The sequence below is a fragment of the Homalodisca vitripennis genome, unplaced genomic scaffold (genome assembly GCF_021130785.1).
Source record: "Homalodisca vitripennis isolate AUS2020 unplaced genomic scaffold, UT_GWSS_2.1 ScUCBcl_2241;HRSCAF=6794, whole genome shotgun sequence".
NCBI lineage: Eukaryota > Metazoa > Arthropoda > Insecta > Hemiptera > Cicadellidae > Homalodisca > Homalodisca vitripennis.
This window is the reverse complement of record NW_025778358.1, coordinates 51,553-68,736: the sequence shown is the minus strand read 5'-3', so window position 1 is coordinate 68,736 and position 17,184 is coordinate 51,553.

The following is a 17,184-nucleotide window of genomic DNA, read 5'->3' as shown; positions in this document are numbered from 1 at the left end:
CTCCAGCAGACAAGTTATCGCTGCCGCTCCCTGTCCCTGCTCGTGCACAATAGTACATGTTGTAAGTGCACGTGTTTGCTGAAATGTATGCTAGGTAGAGATAACAGAGATAACTGTGAGCAGAACTGGCCTTGCCCTTCAGCAGACAAGTTATCGTTGCCGCTGCCTGTCCCTGCTCGTGCATAATAGTACATGTTGTAAGTGCACGTGTTTGCTGAAATGTGTGCTAGGTAGAGATAACAGAGATAACTGTGAGCATGGGTGGGTCCGTGAGGACCGAATCCGCCAGGGCCGAATAGTGAAATTTTCCGCCAAGACCGAAAACGAAACTTTCCGTCAGCTCCGAAAATAATCCGCCAAGGTCGAAAAATGGACTTTCCGTCAGCTCCGAATTCTAACGTAAACATTCCTATAACCTCGAATACTTATTCGTAGAGTCCGCCAGCTCCGAAATAAGATATTGTCCGTGAGATCCGAATATGTAATATTCCGTTAACACCGAATCCTATAGGGACGAAAGCAGTTGCAATCCAGTAAGGCCGATAAAACTCAATCGTCCGATAGGGCCGAAACTGAAGCATTCCGTCAGCGCCGAATTATAGCAGGAGCAGTCCGTTAACTCCGAATAAATACGTAACAGTCCGCCAACTCCGAATTGGGATTTTTCCGCCAAGTCCGAATCTGATTCTTTCCGCGAACGTCGAATATTGGACTCGCCCCCAAGCGGAGAGGTATGCGCGCAGTCGGTGAAATGGGAGGAGCTTAGTGGCGAGTCCGCCCAGGCCAGGGGGAATCACAGGGGGTCCCCCAATCACAGTGTTCCGGTTCACGAGCTCCTCATGCAGCGGCATAATGAGGTGATCGCAACCGGCGGAGAGAATGAGTGGTGATGGAGGGGCCCCTCTAGTGGTGGGAATAATCGAATGAAAATAACTGGTTAGTTCGGTTATTTTATTTTAAACCGATTAGTCGGTTATTTTTTGCTGCATCCAGTTAAATTTAGTCTATAGACTAATTTTTCTATAAGTTAACTGGTTGTGAAGACTTAGTCTATATTTGAATTAATCGTTGATTCTGATCGGTTATTTTAAATTAGTCTTTAGATAAGTTTTTCTACCGACTAATTTTTCTATAAGTTAACTGGTTGTGAAGACTTAGTCTATATTTGAATTAATCGTTGATTCTGATCGGTTATTTTAAATCAGTCTTTAGACTAGTTTTTCTACCGACTAATTTTTCTATAAGTTAACTGATTGTGCAGACTTAGTCTGTACTTGAATTAGTCGTTGATTCTGATCGGTTATTTTAAATTAGTCTTTAGATTAGTTTTTCTACCGACTAATTTTTCTATAAGTTAACTGGTTGTGAAGACTTAGTCTATATTTGAATTAATCGTTGATTCTGATCGGTTATTTTAAATTAGTCTTTTAGATTAGTTTTTCTACCGACTAATTTTTCTATAAGTTAACTGATTGTGCAGACTTAGTCTGTACTTGAATTAGTCGTTGATTCTGATCGGTTATTTTAAATTAGTCTTTAGATTAGTTTTTCTACCGAATAATTTTTCTGCAAGTTAACTGGTTGTGCAGACAGTCTATACTTGAATTGCTCGTTTATTATAATAAGTTATTTTTATTACTGAAATATCGTTCTTTAGCGATTAACTTTCGGTTAACTTTGGTGATTCGTAATTAAATATAAATTATAATTTTGCAATTTGAACGGTAATTATTTTGTAGTGTTATAAATGATATATGATAATATAACTTTTTAAAATGTTATGACTATAACGTATGCACAGAAAAAAGTAATAATACAATTACAGAATTTCGTTTTCAATTACGGTTCTGCCAGTGCGGGTTTGCTTGGAATTTTTTGATTGTATATTCAGGTCCGAACTCAGACCGGGTTTTCGTACAATTTCTTCCGGAGCCAGTCACACGTCTATATGAAGGGACTGTGTCTGGTGGGGGGGACACGACGGGGCCCGACCGAATATCTTTACCAGGGCTCGCCAAAGCTAAGTACGGCCGTGAGTAAATTGGCCGCGCCGCGCCGCGTACCTGTCCTCAACAGGAATGGTTCATTCCCCCCACCACCCCATCCCTAAACTGTGGATAGAATTTAAAAGGTAATCGGTTATTCATTCGACTAAAATAACCGATTAACGACAAAAATAACTGACTGGTTAGTCGGTTATAAAAATCCATTCGGTTATCCCATCACTTCGTACAGGTCAGACTGCGGCGGGCTCCGCAACAGGAAGGTTCATTGTTCTCTCGCTCCATTGTAGAGAAGAATGTTATGTGATACATATAAATGACTCAATTAGTCCATCAATGAGTACAATTTGAATGGTATTTATTCTACGTCATAATTATGTTGGAAAAGTGAACGACATTTTAAGAAATAATTTTTAAAACTCACATGGAGCTTGAATATTGTATGAACATATTTAGAATAGAATAGAATTCAGAATAGAATATATTTATTTTTCGAAAGTAATTACAATCTATCACAACTAAAATAATCTGGTGCAAAATTATCAAAAAAGATGGTAATAATATTAATTCACCATAATATAGTCTTAAATTTGACTGCAATTAAACTATACAATATCACAAATTATCATAATTAAAAGAATAAAAATACTATATATAAGTTTAAATGCAACACACATATTCTAGTATATATCCAATATATATTTACTTTCAAAAACATAGGGCCTCTAAGGCAAAGCCTGTGTAGAGGTTCCTTCTCCAAGATTAAACATTTTGCGCTACAAAGATTTTTATATTTTATTTAACTACATAAATTCCCACTAAATAAATGCATTGTGGCAATATAACTTCAACAAACCTAGCCGCTTAGAATAATGTTTGTTTCTTTACGATATAGATTTAACACAAATTAAACTTGTATATTAATAAGGTGATCAATATTATCTTTTTTTAAAAGCCAAAACTTCAATTTTTTGCAAACGACTTAGCATTTGTACAATTTGCAATGCTTTTCGGAATAATATTAAAAATTCTAGGACCCATAAAACAATAACTTTTTGTAAAAAATGTCAAATTTGGCTTGGGTACTTCCAAACGTTCTTTACACCTTTACACATTTAATAACATCAAGTGTAGTCACATTTTCCTTCATCAATAAGTATAATCCTCATTATCATTATATTTCCACTACAATTATTGTACGTAAAATTTAGTTTTAGGAATTTGTGTTGAGTCTACACAGTCAATTCCTTGGTAATATATGCATCATATTTTCATTAGCACATCAACTTTATAGGCATATAGTTAATCGTTTGTTTACATGTGGCCTGTAGTTAATAGTTAGTTAATCTCATTGTAGTTCTAGTATGGGCCCGGGTATTTATAGAATACTAGCTGTTACCCGCGGCTTCGCACGCAATCTTAGAACCAAAGTCCTTATATTACTTAGTAAAAGCAATTATGATGTAGGCTAATATGATGGAAGTCCTATAAAAATTTTAATTTGTAGGCATACATCAGGTAGATATTATTTAAGTTCATGGTAAATAGTATCAGAGTTTAACTCAATTATTAAATCATGTTTGGCACATGTGGGAGGGTGGAGTCCGTGAGGACCGAATCCGCCAGGGCCGAATAGTGAATTCGTCCGCCAAGACCGAAAACGATACTTTCCGTCAGCTCCGAATGATTCGACGTTCACGGACTGGAGAGCAAATTATTCGGAGCTATCGGACTAAGACATAAAATATTCGAGGCTCACGGACGATTCTACTTTTCGCCACTCACGGAATCTAGGAGGATTCGGAGTTGGCGGACTGTCTCGTTATTCGGTCCTGGCGGACTTATGTGTCTTTTAGAGGCGAAAATTAAAGATTCCTATAGAGTCGAATAAATTCGGAGCTCACGGACTGATGTAGAAAACTCTTCGATGTTGACGGGACGAATAATAGAATTTATCGGTGCTATAGGAAAATTTAAAGTAGAATCTTCAACTGTCCGCGAACTCCGAATTCATACCAATCCGCCAGAGCCGAATCAGCTCCATTCCGCCAACGTCGAAAACAGCCCATTCCGTCAACGCCGAATCGTGAGGAGGGGGCAGTCATGGAGGGATACAAGTTTGCGATGGCTGCTGGCTCCTCCTACTGTCGACAGTAAATTACAGTCGCCTGGCTCCACACTCCTCCCTCTAACGGTACTACTCCGCTACACTTTACGTTAAGTGAAATGAGATAGCTATTTAAGATAGGTACAAAAACTTCAACATGTCTGCTTCTAAAGAAAAATGTAGTAAAATTAACAGTAAATAGGAAATATTATTTTCGTATATTGTGTTATATTATTTCTTGGATTTTATAGAATTACTTTTAAATTAAAAGTTTGATTAGTACTTAACTAATGTAATTGATATTTACCCAAATGTTAATTATTTTTAAGTTACTCGTATAATTTCAATACTACGATGAAACATCTTTAACCTCATACACCATTATACAAAGGAATTCTAGGTGTATTATTATTGACGAAAACATTACTTTATAGAAGGTTTTTATCTTCAGTTTGTTCAAGAACTTACCTTGTCATCTATTAGGCCCAACATATAATAAATCTACACCCTCTTAGTTATAAACGATAGAACGGCGCAACAAAAAATGAGTTCGAACTAACACAAAACATAAGTTGAATGGTTTTCTAAAATTATTACCACATTTGAATCTTCCTTTCACTACAAAATTTACAATTTTAATATGGTTTTACTGTAACCGTAGTATTTTGCGTAACAAATTGTTAATTGTAGTGTGATATCAGTAAAATATTTTTAATGGGGAAAAAAGATTACATGTTTGCAATCATAGATTGCACATATTTTATTATGTTACTCTCTCAACTTTTATCTATTACAAATAATGAATTAAGTTTTATATCCAATACTTTGATATACGATTTTTCAAGAATTGAAAACCCAACCAAGGTTACAAGACACATAAAACCAGTTAATTAAGTTGTGATACACTGACTACTTTGTTAGGATTAGATAAGATCATATCGTACGTATTTATTGTAGCTTATATGCATTTTCCAGCTACTTGTTACCTAATACCAATAAATAAAGTACCAAATAGATTGATCTTTTGGCGGTTTCCCACTAATCCTATCCATATTTACAATATTACATAAAGCAATACATACAGTAGTAGAGATCAATCTTGTCTTAGTTGGAGCAATAGTACTTATAATATCCCTCGCAGATAAAGCCATGATAATCGCAGAAAGTTTGGAGCTGGTGAGGATTAACCAAAGTATGTACTGTATAGTTTTAGGGGAGTCGAATATGGAATTAATACCAATGATTCAAAATATTGAATATGTAGAAAATCCCTAAAGGAAATAGTCAATTAATTAACGGAATAGTCAGTTAAATTCTGTATAATGATTAAAATGTAGAAATCTATTTGGCTGTAAAAAAATAATAATGTTTAAAAATTAATATATTGGATTAAATGAGTACACTTCATTAGGCATTTAACGTGAAAGCTTGTTATCCTTCTCATAAGTTATGAAATAATTTTATGCTCACGGAAGTTATTTTTAATATTCAGTGTTTATAATCTGTGTCACTCGGTCAGCCCAGAGTGGACGATGCGGTGCATGAGAGAGGGCTAATGGCCAGTAGCGTAACCAGAAATTCCGTTCGGGGGGGGTCCCGAAAATTTGGGCCCGAAACCGGGGGATCCGGGGGACGTTTTGTGTGTTATTTGCCAATGAGTTCACTGGTAAAAGGTAAATACCAAAAATATGGAGCTTTAGTAAACTACGCCTTATAGAAAGTGGAAAGATGTAATAGGCAAATACAACTCTCACAGCAACTCTAGTACCACAAAGTTCGATTCTGGCCGAATAGAAGGCACCAAAGTGATGTTGGATTCACTGGAATAAGAAAGAAAAAAGAACAAAACAGAGCTTCACTCAAGCGTATAGTTGACACAACTATATTCTGTGGAGAAAATGTAATACCTCTGCGGGGACATTGGGCCACTGACGGTCGAAATCCCTTTAGAAAAGGAGGGCAATTTTCGAGTGTTGCTCGGGTACAGATCAAACTAACGGTCGGAAAATGCATCGCAAAAACTCTACTGATTAGAAGTTCGGCTACTTTTGATTTCACTGATTGAGGTATTTATGAATGAATTATAATGACGATTTTTTGTATCATTACACTGTAGACGAGTATATAATTATCGGAAAAAACATTTAAAAAATCACTTTCGGTCGGAAATAAAATACACCTGAAAAACTCTAATTGATTAGGTAGAACTTCAACTACTTCGGACTTCAGTTATTGAGGTAAACGTGGTATTTTTGATTGAGTTAGGACGACGATTTTTGTTATCATTAATACTCAACTACCTATATAATTATCGAGAAAAAAATCACTTTCTGTCGGTAAATTACAGAAGAAAAGCTCTCTACAGATTCAAGTTTTGACGATTTTGGATTTCACTGGTTGAGTGGTTGAGGTAAAATGGTACTTATAATTATGTTAGGACATTGATTTCAGATATTAATTCAATGCCGACTAATAAATATATATTTACCGAGAAAAAAAACAAAAAATAATCACTTCCGATCGGAATATACTAAGGAAAATGAAATAATACCTCAGTCAGTGAAATCCAAAGTAGTCGGAACTTCTTATCAGTAGAGATTTTTCCGGTGTATTATCCGACCGGAAGTGATTTTTCCAACTTTTCCTTGATAATTAATTATATAGGTATTAGTCGGCGTTCAATTGATACCTAAAATCAATGTTCAAACATACTTCTAAGTACCACTTTTATCTCAACGACTCAACCAGTGAAATCAGTAGAGCTTTTCCTCGGTATTTTCCGACCAGAAGTGATTTTATTGTTTTCTTTCTCGATAATTAGTCGACGTTGCATTAATACCTAAAATAAACGTCCTAACAAAATTATAAGTACCATTTTTACCTCAACCACTCAACCAGTGAAATCCTAAATCGTCAAAACTTGATTCTGTAGACAGTTTTCTTCGGTATTTACCGACCGGAAGTGATTTTTTCTCGATAATTATATAGGTACATTTGTATAGTTTAATGATAACAAAAATCGTCGTCCTAACTCAATCAAAAAATACCACGTTTACCTCAATAACTGAAGTCCGAAGTAGTTGAAGTTCTACCTAATCATTAGAGTTTTCCAGGTGTATTTTATTTCCGACCGAAAGTGATTTTTTAAATGTTTTTCCGATAATTATATACACGTCTACAGTTTATTGACACCTAAAATCAACGTCGTAACTTAATTCTAAGCAGTCATTTTAAGTCCTCAAGACGAATTTGAACGAAGTAGTCGCTAATTTAAACTGTTCGCCTTGTTACGGTTCACGTTACTTTGCGACGTCACGTGACCGCGCCCTATAGAAATACCGTGATAACACTACACTATCCGAAAGGCCGAGCCCAAAAGTATCGTTTGATACTTTATGATTTAAACGAAAAGACAATTATATTTTTTAACAACGGTCACTTCAATTAAATAAATCAATTAATTTAATGTTTAATGTAGACAAAAGTAAAGACAACTCTCCTTTTTTCTCCTGCTCCATGCTTTATTTTTTAATACGTCTTAAAATTTGGGGGGGGGTCCGGACCCCCTGGACCCCCCCCCTTCGGTACGCCACTGAGGCAGGCCAGCTGCACGGACGAGCAGGAGATGATTGTGTAACATCGCCCATTGAACAGAGTCTCTGCACCTCGAGGTTTGTGGTCGTGTCACAGTCAGGCCCGCGCCGCCCGCACGCGTATTTACAACCCCAAAGTGGTCTCAGCAATCGCTCAGTCGGGTCTGCCGAGGCCTGGCGGGGATATCCGGATTGGCGGACCCGCATATCCTATCTATTGCATCAGGCTGAGCCCGTGCATAATATTATTATGTAGACAAACATGAATTTTGTTATTCATTCGTGTCACAATAACGGCCTCTTCCACCCAAATGGACATTCTCAAGTTGTAAAATCTACATTGAGGGAATACATAATGTTTTCTTTTCAGAATTAACAGAGTACTCGGTTTATCAATCTTGTACTAGACTTAGGGTTAGTGGCTCATAATATTTTTTGATCACACCGATAAGTGCCGAAATCAATGACTCTGGTTTCATGGTAGTTTTCAAATGACTTGCAAATATACTCAATCAATACATAGTCTATGCATCAAAAGTTTTACATCATTGTAATACTACATCTTTCAATTGAACGCCGACTAATACCTATACAGGGTGAGTGGCTCTTGGTGTGACAAAATTTTTTGGGTTATAATGCAATTTAAATGTGATACAATGGCGGTTATAAAAAAGTCTAACTCCAAAACTTAGGTCTGAAATTAATTATTTTCAGTTTTTCTAAATGACCCGTGTTTTTGTACGTAAATCTGATATTTACTATAACACACAAAACGTCCCCCGGATCACCCGGTTTCGGACACCCCCCCCCCGAACGATATTTCTGGCTACGCTACTGTGTGTCCTCATCATATTTCTGAAAATAGATTTACCTTCACAAACAAAAACAGTAGTTGGGGGATGAACCACCTGCAATCTATTGCCTTAATATCACATAACGTAGTTTGGTCTGTTTTTCTCATTCTTCATATATTAAAAAATCGTAACTTTATTAAAATGGTACTTTCATGTATATATTATTACTATGAAGTTATAGAGAACAAGTTTTTTGTCAATTGGAATTAGTTTGTGTAGACATTCAACAAAGTTTATACAGTTGTAATTACATCAAGTTGGTTTAGGTTTGGTTAGAAATAAGTAAACCTCTTTCTTTCGACATATTTTAAAACTCGTTCAAATAGTGATCCAGGAACGACAGGAGATAATATTTTTTTGTTACTAGCAGTTAGTTACCAATAACTTCGAACGCAACATATTCTTAAATATATTCTTAAAACAATATTAGTTTTACTCCTCTTTACGATAAACTATTAACCGTTAAACGGTTTAACATTTGGGAATATCGTAGTTAATAAAAAACACAAATGCTGTAAGGTTTTTTAAAGGTGCACGATTACAATTCATGTTAAAACTCGTTCATGTTACCCGCGTTTCGCACACAAATTCCTAGGCTTTCTTATGAGCACTTCTCGCTGCAGTGAATTATATATCCGACGTCAATGTTAAGATTTCCTTGTTCAAAGAAATATGTCTAAAAGTGTAGACTTGTAGTCATTGTAATTTATATTTAAAAAAATTAATGATGTAATATGATGGAGCTGTATAGTATTTTTTTCAAACAGGAATAGACATACCAGGTAGCTATTATTTCAGTATCCAAGACACTTTCACAGTTGAGGGGTATCAGATGTTTGTTAATCGAGGTTTTTGCAAGCGTACCTTTAAAGTAGTGGTGCTCCCTTCTACGTCGATGGATTCGTTGAAAAAGTACCTTGAAAATCACAACATTATTTCTTTAAATATCACTTTTATTTATTACATGTGCAGAGTGTATACTTTTTTAAACCATTAAAATTATACCATTTACCATTTTGTGAACTATAACGTATATTGTGTACTTCTATATAGTAATTCTTATACAAATTCAATGGAACCGTTATTTTAAACTAATTACATCTCAATTTAGGTGATTATTTTACTACACTTTACGTTAAGTGAAATAAAATAGCTATTACAGATACGTCTCATACAGTAGAGTACACAGTTAAACACAGTTAAAATATGCGTATTAGACAGCTTTATTTATTTCTAAACTTGAGAGACATCGCTCTCTAAACACAACATGCAGAGTTCTAATATTGTCCAATAAATTGTCTGATAAATAGAATGAAGTGTGACAAAAAGAAGAGGCTCATTGATTTTCAAAGTAATCAAGTATTAGTGGAAAGAGTTTGATTTAAAAGAGGGAAAAGGCGATGAACTCGAAAGGAAGCTAGATCAGTAGGTATGCTGGCCACTATCTCTCCCCCTACCGGGGTTCTCACGGTTCTTATCACATTTCTGAAAATAGATACACCCTGACCGGAAAAAAACAGTAGTTGGGAGATCAACGTCCTGGAATATCTTGTCTCAATATCACATAACGTAGTTCGATCTGTTCATCTCATAATTGATGGATGAACTAATTATAACTTTATTTAAGTGGTACTTTCATGTATACCACTAAATAACCATATGTAGGTATATATTGTCACTATGACGTTATAAGGAACAAGTTTTTCATCAAAGGCAATTAGATTGTGTACAGATTTAATAAAGTTTACACAGTTGTGATTTCATCAAATTGATTTTTGATTATAAATAAGCAAAGTCTCTTTCTTGGTATGTTACAATCAGTACTTTTTTCAACCTCGTTTCTTAACCCTCCATTTTTATTCTGGATCAGTGTTTCCCAAACGGTTTTTTCTCGCGACACACAACAAAAAACGGCACACCTATTACTTTTTGCCATTGATTAAGCTTAAGTACTTGATATAAACGTACTTATACAACAAAAAATCAGGAAAATTATATTATTTATTAAAATAATATAATTTTCTTGGGTAAGTGAAAGAAAAAAACTACATTTAAAAGAAACTTAATTTATTTTAACTTATTGAGCAAAATATAGTAGTATAATACAACCAGTAAAAGTTGGAAAATATTAAACAAAATACTTCTTGATTTCCATTATTCACATTCTTGGTTAATGTTAACACTATTTTCCGCTGTAGAAGTTGAAAAACGAATAAGGCCAATTTCAAGTCGTGCTCTACTGTTTCTTTTTTACAACTTGGTCGAGTACAGGTGAAGCAAAAGATGGAAGTACTTCCCGCTTTCTTGTACATGGTCACTCATTATGTTTTTAAACTTTAGATATCGGATTCATTTTAGGCCATACGTCATGAGAAATTAAAATTTGAAATTTCTTAGGCGATATTATTTTCTTTTAATTTTCTAACCTTCTTATAAGTATTATACGTTTTCATGTAAATACTTGTATATAGGCTATATTTATCGTACTTCCATTCAAACGGTTTACATACTACCTGTTTCATCATCAGGTATTCCAAGAAAGGTGGAAGTCGAAAATTAACAGTTTTTGCCAGAATGGACCGATTTGTATTGTTTCACGCGTATTGGTACCAAATCGTGTTAGAGCAGTACCATTGTGTTTGAAGTGTCAAAAAACAGTTGCGTTATTTAAAAGATGGATTATAAAACGACATTATGAGATCAAACACAAATAATATGCTGATATATTTACACCTGCCAGTAATCTTAGTAAATCTAAAGTTTACTGTCAATCTACGTATCTTCAACTCAAATCAATGACTGAGCAGGTGGAATGTGGAGAGGCTTCTTTACGTATTTCTTGGACTCTTGCTAAGCACATGAAACTATTCAACGATACTGACATAATTAAGGAACACATGCCCGATGTAGGCAATGTTCTAGTGATAACGGAAAACATGGTGTTGAAACTCCATTGTCTGCAAATTCACTAAAAAAACACACATGTTTTGGTAGAATAAAATCATTTTTATTTGAAAGGATAGTTATATAATTCCGAATATTACATATTGGCTAAGGATGACTCTTGTAAAATTACTGTTGAAGCACAATTCATTATATTTGTACGTTTTTTGGATAAAATTAGAGAAACTTTTGTTGATGAGCTATTAGTTATTTTGTTGTTAATAGGAAAAACCCAGGGAAATACATAATCGAAGCGGTAATGGATTATTTCGTTAAATATGAGTTACATTTTAAAAAGCTTTTATCACTAACTACCGACGGTGCACCAGCGATTATTGGGTCAAAAACGACTAGTTCACCTACTAAAAATCAATGGAAAAGTAATGAAAATTTCTTTTCCAACCACTATATCATTCAGCATACTGCGCTTTTCTTCAAACGCAATCCTATTCTTGAGAGAATAATGCAAGAAATTATTTAAATAACAAACTGTCTTCGTGCAATACATCGTGAATTGAAAATATTTCTTTATGAAGTAGACGCTTTTAAGATGACGTTCTGTTGTTGCAAAATAATGTGTGGTTAAAAGGTTGAAAGCAAAGACTGCATTTTACAACGATTCTTTACCATTTTAGAAGACGAAGACATTTCTTTTCAATATTGATCAGATATCAACCATCACCTACTTAAGTTTTCTTGGCAATAAAGAATAAACACATCCATTGCTTTCTTATCAGATATTCTTTAACAATTCAATAATCTGAACTTTAACTTAAAGGCAAAGAAAAGCTTGCATGGCAGTTCCTGACAAAAGTAAAAAGCTTTTTGCACAAACTAAATCTTTTTAACATTGATCCTGAAAATGAACGCCTGCACTTCCCTAATTAAAAAATAATCAGTAGTGACAACAAGCTTGACGTCGGCCAATACAAAACGTTCATTAAGGACCTTAAAAAGGAATTTGAAAACAAATTCACAGATTTCAAGAAAATTGAGATTGTTGTCGACATCCTTAGTAACATTTACTCTCTGGATTCTGTTGATGAATGGAGCAATGAAGGTGCAAATATTTTCGGGAGTAATAAAGTTGCTCTCAAGATAGAAATGATCGATTTCCAAGAAAATACATTTGTTAAACATCAAAAAGAGAAAGTGTAATGTCAATACTTTTGGATAAAACGTCTACTTTGTCTTAATAAATATCCAGAAAACTAGCCTTGAAACTTCTTACTTTGTATGGGTTGACGTATGTTTGAAAGCAGCATTTTCTAACATGAACTTCTTTAAGAATAAATTCCGAAGCAGACTTATCAACAAAAATCTTTCATATTTAATGATAATAGCCTGTTCAAACTTTAGTCTAGTCTTCGGGAGGATAGTTCAGGGCAAAAATATTATTTTGCTCATTAAAATTGTAAATTACAGATGATACTTCCTTTGGATTATAATGTTTGTTTATTATTTAATAAAATAATATCCCAAAACTCATTTGTTATATGTATTTATTAATATTGCAACTACAATAATGTTTAAATAGGACAATTTAATATTTCAATTATCAAGCCACCATAATATTTCACAATACCTATTTTCTATGACAAGCAATATTTTGTTCAAACCAATTAATTTAATTTTTAATTTTAATTTTATAGCGTTTATGTTATAATAACAAAGGCGTTACAATAACAACATAAAGAACTTCGGGAATAGCAAAACTAACGTATACTAAGGATTCCAACCAGTTGTAAGTGAATGGGCTATTTTGCGTGGGCCAAATTGCCAGAAATGAAAACTTAAGGGTTCTTAATATTTCGTTAAATATAAAACAAAGGTGGTGAATGACAAACGTAACAAAACCTACCAAAAATGTATGTTGTCTGGAATGCATTTTGCATCGATGTTACTACAATCTAATTACCCATTAATCTTGTTTCGCCACTTTTTCACGGTGTGAAGTATGCCTAGCCATTAAATTAGGGCTGTAAAATAGATATTATTGCTGAAGTAACGAAAAATAACGAGGGACTGACGATATGAATTTTGAAAACGTATTATTTAATCTGGGTAGGCTAATTTTTATGGTGACACATTGAATTAAGGCTGTAAAGTTTTTTAATATTGCTAAACTAACGAAACTTTTGTGTGAGAACTAACAGGAACTTACGAAGAACTAACGAATAATATGAAAAATTGTGGGTAAGCTATTTTGTGTGTGTCAACTTTATACACCTGTCGAGTACTACTTTTATTCCAGAAGCCAAAGATATGGCAATCAGAGTTTCTCTATGTAGGAAACAATGTGTATAAACTATATCTGTGTTTTTCTGTTTTGCTAACGTTAGAAAGCATGTGAAGTGCCCACCCATAAATGGGACACTTAAACAGGACTGCCATAATATTTTGGAATTTTCAAAGAACTTATCAACTAAATTAAAAATGTCTTGTCCTTTTGTTGTATCAGGGAGATCTTTACAAAACAGGAATGGTTCAACTATAGATTTGTCATCAATAAACTGTACAAAAGTCACCACCAGTGATTATATAAGTATATGTATCTTTTCAGTGTAATTATACTAAATCAATAATTAAAGAGTCCATTTCGGTACGTTATATCTCTAAATTGTATGTGTATATAGATTAGTGCACAAACAAAAAGTCAAAAAGTTAGTTAAATAGAGTATAATAATACACATTTCACTGACTGCTCTAACGAGGCCTGTAACTTGTGGGATTAAACAAATTTAATTTGTAAGTTTGTCTGTCTGTCCGCACGAAAACGAACTAACCTACAAACTTAAAACTGTACCATAAAGCTAAATTAAATTAATTAAAGTTAAATTATGGTACATGTCACTCCATGGGATTTGGCTAAATGTTTAGACTACATTGGGCAACCGTGATAAAAACGAGACAGTATCAACATAAATAAATTTCAAAAATAAACTCATTAACATATTAACGCATGTAGCCTAACTATCCCAACACATATGTAAATTAATAGTGAATTAGTGTGTAGAATTTTATGATTTTAACACCGATATGAAACCCAATTTAATGAACAAAAATTTGAATGTATTATCTGGAAGATATGCCAAGAAAGACTTCATATGAAGGTTTAAAATTTTGCATGAAACTTCATTTATACAAGACTGAGTTTTATTATAGGTAATTTTAGTTTCAAACTCTATTTTGTACGATTGTTTGTCTGATTGTGCACAGTGCATCTTCAGAATGAACTGAGACATAGAATAGACATTTTTTTATGCAACCTCCGCGAATCCTGTTACTTGATCAAAATAATGTCAATAGATGAATTGCATCGAATAATAAGTTTTCACGGTAAGTATATAAAAACGGATTCACAGGTTAAACTATTTAAGTACTAACACGCTAATAAAATGAAAAGTAAATTTAATTTTCTTTGGTTGTAGTATTGCAAAACATATAATTTATGAAGGTGTAAAAAAATATATAGTTTCCTGGAAGTATCCTTCATGAAAGAGAAGTTGAAATGAATCATTATTATTATAGAATGTATCATATCACTAGAAGTTACTCACGGATTGCCTTGCAATTTCGTATGCTTTTTTATTTGTGCACGAGTACTTCTTGTTCGAGTGAATTATATTTCCGACGCCGATGTAGTATGCCTTGTTGCCACGATAAAGAAAATCTGTCAAAAGTGTAATATCGTAACATTAAATATGGCCATTATAAATTAATGTTGTCTTAGCATTCTTTTCTTCCACAATTTTGTCTTCTATCCCGATCAAGAAAATATGTATACAGGGCAGGGAAAAGCTTCTCTCAAGACAACTAAGATGGGTTTTACAACCAACTTTATTTAAGCTTATATAGTAAGTTAGATAGTGACTCTGTCCTTTATATTAGCGTCACAGTACTGACCAAGCACAGAATAAATTAACATTTGCTAAAAATTTAGAGTTTATTTTCACAAAAACTGTTATTATCTTATCTGGATATTTTTCTTACTCAGTGCTAAACAGCGGTTGCAGAAAATGTAGAGATAAGTGATGCTACTATGAAGCTCTCAGTACGTTTTCAAGCCTATAAATGTAACCAAATTGAAAATAGTGGTTAAACTATATAGTTAAACCTATGATTGTATCTACCGTCAGCAAACTATGTTTTACACAAAACATACATTACACACATTACATTACATTTAACAGGTCTTTGAATACATTTCCTTGCTGCAATACAACTTCAGAGACCAAGATGAGGATTTTCATAATTTGGAATACGAATAGGCCTATATGTTAATATACAAACAAACTCACTTTCGCATTTATAATATAAGTTACGATGTAGGTGTCAAAAACTTATTTCGGTCAAAAAATTTCCACATTCGGAACTTGCAATCTTCTTTTAGTCTAAGATATTTCCAGTGCCATTGTGCATTTTACAATGTACCTTTTGTCTATGTTATCTGCATTTCACTACTGACCAAGCACTGTATACCTAATATTTTATAAAATTAAAAGGGTTAAACTTCTTTCAACCTTTTTGAGGAAAATCAGTTGAAACATCAAATAATGCTTTAATATATGTTAATATATTACTAACATTATATATATAATATTCTTTTTTCTCTTCGTCAGAACAACAAGGCAAACTCAACTATGGTACTGGAAATATCTTAGACCTGAAATATATAACAAGGACTAGAAATATACGCTTTTTGACCGAAGTAAGTTTCCGAGACCTGTATGATCTGAGATTTGTCTTTTCTTGATCGGGATGACAAGGCAGATTCAGCTGTGACGTTATGTACATAATTAATTTGAACCAGAAATGCTCCCACATGTGCCAAACATGATTATATAATTGAGTTAAACTCTGATACTATTTACCATGAACTTAAATAATATCTACCTGATGTATGCCTACAAATTAAAATTTTTTATAGGACTTCCATCATATTAGCCTACATCATAATTGCTTTTACTAAGTAATATAAGGACTTTGGTTCTAAGATTGCGTGCGAAGCCGCGGGTAACAGCTAGTATTCTATAAATACCCGGCCCATACTAGAACTACAATGAGATTAACTAACTATTAACTACAGGCCACATGTAAACAAACGATTAACTATATGCCTATAAAGTTGATGTGCTAATGAAAATATGATGCATATATTACCAAGGAATTGACTGTGTAGACTCAACACAAATTCCTAAAACTAAATTTTACGTACAATAATTGTAGTGGAAATATAATGATAATGAGGATTATACTTATTGATGAAGGAAAATGTGACTACACTTGATGTTATTAAATGTGTAAAGGTGTAAAGAACGTTTTGGAAGTACCCAAGCCAAATTTGACATTTTTTACAAAAAAGTTATTGTTTTATGGGTCCTAGAATTTTTAATATTATTCCGAAAAGCATTGCAAATTGTACAAATGCTAAGTTGTTTGCAAAAAATTGAAGTTTTGGCTTTTAAAAAAAGATAATATTGATCACCTTATTAATATACAAGTTTAATTTGTGTTAAATCTATATCGTAAAGAAACAAACATTATTCTAAGCGGCTAGGTTTGTTGAAGTTATATTGCCACAATGCATTTATTTAGTGGGAATTTATGTAGTTAAATAAAATATTAAAAATCTTTGTAGCGCAAAATGTTTAATCTTGGAGAAGGAACCTCTACACAGGCTT